The sequence below is a fragment of the Arachis duranensis genome, chromosome 9, assembly GCF_000817695.3.
Source record: "Arachis duranensis cultivar V14167 chromosome 9, aradu.V14167.gnm2.J7QH, whole genome shotgun sequence".
Classification (NCBI taxonomy): Eukaryota; Viridiplantae; Streptophyta; class Magnoliopsida; order Fabales; family Fabaceae; genus Arachis; species Arachis duranensis.
The window spans coordinates 76,732,810-76,738,294 of record NC_029780.3 but is presented as its reverse complement, the minus strand read 5'-3'; the positions used below and the strand labels follow the sequence as shown (position 1 = coordinate 76,738,294).

The following is a 5,485-nucleotide window of genomic DNA, read 5'->3' as shown; positions in this document are numbered from 1 at the left end:
GTCCGTGCCGTTTTAAAATTTAGGCCATCCACGCGATCGCGTCAACTACGCGACTGCGTCACCCCAGATTTTTGGCAAAAATGCATTTAAACAGAGAGTTGTGCGTACGCGAGGCTACTCTCGTGCCACTAGCACAAATTGAGTCACGCGTCCGCGTGCACCACGCGTCCGCGTCATATGCGACACACATCTTATCCAGACCAGTGCCAATTATCTTATCTTTTCTTTTCTAATTCTAATTTCTTCTATCTTTTCTTCTTTTTCCTCCTTTCTTACTTTCTTTTTCTTTTCCATTGGTGTTAAATTTTCTTATTCAACTGTTGTATCTTTTCTGGTATTATCTTGGTGCTTAGTGACTTGTTTTATGACGGTGCAATCTTTAAGTGTGGGGAGGTCGATACCGATCTTCATGGGTTAGCTATTTTCTTCTTTTCAACACCATTGTTTCATTTGTAGTTCATTGTTGCATTTGCATGTTGCAATGCATGTTTGTTTGATTTTATGCATTTAGCTACTGCTTGGTTAAAGTAATGAGTTTCTTTTTAAGACCCTATTTTTGAAAAAAAATTTCACTAATTTAATTCAAAATTTAAATGTTAAATTTGTTTGGAAGTTGTATTTGGAACATAGTTAAAAGCTAGAACACACAACCTGTGAGATTTGAGCTTATTTACATGGTTACATTATTTAACCATAAATATTTTATTCTTGTGTGTTTTCTTCTCTATAACTGCAATCTTTGCTTTGTTCCATTCTATATGTCCATTATTTAGTGTATTTACATGCTTGCATATGATTTAGGCCATTACTTGTATTTGCTCACTTATCCCAAATAAAGCCTACCATTTTATGTCACCCTTGTTAGCCCATTTGAGCCTTGTTAATCCCCTTCTGTTCTATAACCACATTACTAGCCTTAAGCAGAAAAATAAAATAAAAATCTCAAGTTGAATCCTTGGTTAGCTTAAGATAGATATTGTGTATAATTTAAGTGTGGGGAATTTGGGAACATGGGATGATAAAAAAAGTAGGGAATTGAATTGAATATGTTATTTGAAAATTTGGGAAGCATTATTGTAACATCCCTTCCAGCAAAGTACCTTGCTTAAGTCAGGGTATTTCTACTAGAAAGAATATTACGTAACCTTCTCTAGTATTAACTACTTAATTATCGAGCCTTTGTATCGAGTTCGCGTCTTAGTTTTAAGAAAATTCCAGAAATTTTGTTTTTTTTTTTATTCATTCAAGACATGTATCAAAGATAAGCATTGCAAATAATAATAACAATCATATAAGTATTATTAATAGTAACTCTTATACATAAGAAGTCATATAAATCCAACTACAACACCTACCCCTCTGTTAAAATAAAACTTCAAAGGACAAGAGCGAGGGGACTCCATGAAAGCAATTAAAACCATAAAGAAAACCTACTAATCGCTCGCAGCTTCAAATTGCGTCTTCAAACCTATGTCACTGAAAGGGTGGAAAATTTGGGGGTGAGAACCAAACCACATGTTCTCAGTAGAGGTAGAGAATGCCGTAAAAGTAAAGAATAAAGCGCAAATAGTTAATTTCATCCAGAGACATCTAGAAGGAAATTAACCTCTTTTAAAAGCATTAGTTAATTATTTAAAATCCTAGACCCACATTTTCTTTATAAAACTCGTAAAAGTTTCCTAGACTGTATGAATGACCAACCTATTCCAAGCATAGGTTCATTAAGTCTATGCTGAACCAGTTTGATTTTTCATACTTTTCTAGACCTTAACATAAAAGAAGTTACCTACGCGGTATAAATGATCATCCTGCTCCAAGCATAGGTTCATTAAGTCTATGCTGAACCAGTCAGATACTTTATACAAAACTAGACCTCAAACATACCAGTCACGGCCTCAGGCCCAAACAGCTCAATCAACATCCAATCACTACAATCCAAACAATCAGTTACAAACACAGGTAATGAGGTTCAAACACAATCAAGAGCATTTATATCAAGTATAGCGATTAGCGGTTACACAGGATTATTCATTTAGGCAAGCCAATACAATATACACACCCAAACAATGTCACATAGATGCATATGATGAATGTCTAGTCCTAGTACAGGCCATGAGCTCATGTGTCGGTTAGCACCTGCATTCCCGACATTTATCCGGTCACGAGTTCACGATTTCCCGGATACGATTCTCCGTTCAAATAAATGCGCATATAATTATTAGCAGCTCTATTGAGACAGCCTCTGCTTTCTACTCGCAGGAAATATACTCTTGGGAACGGAAAATTACTCTTGGGTTGCCTCAGGGCAACAGATAAATAATATCTCTTGGGTTGCATTAAGCAACAAATATATATAATATCTCTTGGGTTGCATTAAGCAACAAATATGTATATAATAGCTCTTGGGTTGCCTCAAGCAACAAACAGACATCTCTTGGGTTGCTTCAAGCAACAAATAATCATACAATAAGTACATTACTCTTTCCTCTTTCTTTCATAATTGCAAACACGCAAGCGGGACAAGACCCACGCCCTTGCCAACAATCTCATATGCCAAATAATCTTTTCGTAAAAGACTCATTGAAGTTATTATCATTAAATAAACCTTAAATATTGATTCTGATTAAGTCCTTATACTTTTATAAAAATTCGGACATAATCTCCTTTTAAAAATAGGACTTAGCCACCCTTACGGGTCCCAACCAAACAATCCACCAAACTCTTTTCAACCTTTCCAATATCAATTCAATTCAGAAACAAGCAAATTCCAACATTGAAACAGCCATATAATGCTAAGGTTCATCTTTAATTTTATGAACTCATAACTCTCACTCAAGCATTCTCAACACCCTATCTACTTTTCTGTTTGTCACTAGGACATCCTCAACACCCTATCTTCTTTTCTGTTTTTAATATAGCAAATGAACTCGGAATTGCGCAAACTTTATGTCCAGGCGTTCGTCTTAAAATAAGCTTTCTAACAAACTAAAGATCATAATTTTCTGGTTTCTCTAGCCTTAGGAATAAAGGAAAAACCGAGACTACTCTGCAGTGCGTAAAACCAGAAAAACAGTAGCAGCATGTGACATTCAAAATTCAATTTAAAATCCACATTAAATCCAATGACTTTGAAAATTAATACAGTTCAACTTCACTCATCCAAGTTTCTTTTCCAATTGGTTTCAGGTCAATATCATTTTTAATGAAGAAGTTATATAACCTAGAAGCTGACTAATTTTCTGCAAAATTCTGTTTTAAAAGTTAATGAACTTATCTTCTTCCAAGTCCCATAACTTACTCATTAAAACATGGATAGCCCTGAAATTTAAGTCACATATGCTAAACATACTTAATTTTCACCTCCAATTGATTGCATCTCAATATCTATCCAGGATCAAAAATTATAAATTCTCAAAGTTACTGATTTAAGAAAACAGAATCTGGTTATTTCTGCATAATGCATCATCTTTCAAAATTCATATCTTTAAAACTACAAGTCCAATTGTTCTGAAATTTTACGGCATTAAAATAATAGTACTAAAGTTTCATTTAAAATTACTTTCGCTTCAAAATTCAATTTAGAACATTCACAGCAGAGCCAACAAGTTACTGCTGTTCCAAAAATTCTGCAGTAAAAATCAGATCCTGCAACCATTACTCAAAAATTCACCATAAATCTTATATTTAATGAAAAGGTCTCAAACTCTCCAATTCAGTCCCAATTATTCCCAAATTTAACCAGGACTTGGTTCAACGCAATTCCATTCATCACAGAATTAGTTACAGTCTTTCAAAGTTACTGTCTTCACTTAAAGGTAATGCATAAATTCAGATTTTAAAGCTTAACTTTGAAAAATCATAAGTAAATTTCCAGTTAATACGAAACCTTCAAATTTAAATCCTAACAACTACACTTGTTAAAGTTTACTCAGGTTTTAATCTCATACCATTTCGATCACTAGCAAATTACTAGGCCGTCATCAAAGTAACCATTCTATTTTGAAAACCAGATTATTAATAATAGTTCAGTCTTTTAGGCCCTAATTCTTCAACAACTCTCAATCCAGTATCAAATATATCAAATGATTATCTTAGTCTCAACCATTTATACATAATCAGTCAAAACCACAATCCTCTACTAATCTCAAGTCACTTTCACAGCCATAGCAATATACCAAACAACCGTTTCAACAACTAACAATCAATAATTCAATCATCTACCATACCTAATTACAATCAATTCTATCATAGCACCAAGCACAATTGCAATCACAATCCAACATTCATATAATCAATTAATTACTCACAGCTATTAATACTATTTGCAGTTATTCAATAAACCTTGTTGGCATTCCTAAATTAAAATCATTTTAAACCCCCTACCTCGATGTCGCAATTACAAGAGACCGTTGGCAGAATTGCTGCGAGACAGCTGGCTGGACCTCTACTAGTCACGCAATCGTTTCTGCCCAGAAAGCAGCAGCACTACATCTCAACACAACCGGGACAGCAGTAGCATTAGCTTCCACAACAATGACCATGGTTGCAGTGAAATGAAGATTTCGAATTCAATGGAATCGAAAGGCAGAAACAGCTCTGGTAATTTAAAACGTAGCACAGACCAAAGTTGAATTAAAACAAGAACAAGCAGTTTAATAAGAAATTGGCAGAATAAGGCGTGCAATTGGAGCAGTAATAAGGGGAAAAGGCTAACCCAGGCCAATGGATGTTGAACCCAAGTATAGCAGAAGCAGGGCAGGGGCGATTCCTAGCAACACCCCGCGGTGGTTCCGGCAGTAGCATCACCCCGCCAGTGGCTCCATTAAAACATGCTCCAACAAATATAACATAGCCAAGAACATCAGAGGCAGATACAAGCTATTTACAGAGTGACAAGGGTTCAAAGATGGTGGTTCTCATGGCTAGGGTTTAACTAACTCATCATTAATCATGGCGGCAACCAGAAATTCCGGCGGCGGCGGTGGTGAAGAGGAGTGGCGTTGATGACAGAAGACTTCTCCTTTCCTCCTCTGTGGCGTCGGATCTCTCTCCCTCTCCCTTTCTCAGATTCGCGCTTGCTCTCTCTCCAACGACGGCGGCTCCGACCGCACCAGCGACGATGAAGACCCCGACGGCGGTGACGAAGCGGGCTCGGGCTCGGCTCTATGGACGGGACGGCGCTGCAAAGCAGCTCGACGGCGAGCTCCTCGCGGCTCCACAAACGACGACGATGACTCTGATGATGACAGAACGCGCGGCAGCGCGAGCGGAGTTGAACGGTGGCAGTGCGACGGTCACGGCGGCGGCAGGGCAAGAGCTCTTCCCTCTCTCTTTTCTCTACTCTTCGTGCTCTCTCTCTCTATGCGTTTCTTTCTTCTTTTGTGTGTGTGTGGTGTTTAGGAAGAAAAGGGGGTAGAGGCTGCGTTCAGTGGCTGAGGAAAGGGAAACATTAGGGTTAGGGTTTCTCAATTTGGGAAATTAGGGT

At 37.4% G+C, this 5,485-nt stretch overlaps 1 long non-coding RNA gene across 1 annotated transcript; it reads right to left on the bottom strand.

The window, feature by feature from the left end:
• Positions 1-831: 831 nt before the first annotated feature.
• Positions 832-5,485, bottom strand: LOC107466752 (uncharacterized). Its single transcript, XR_001587791.3, has 3 exons — positions 4,715-5,485; positions 4,384-4,596; positions 832-1,476 (listed from the first exon to the last, which is right to left on the bottom strand). It is a non-coding gene; the product is annotated as an uncharacterized LOC107466752 (long non-coding RNA).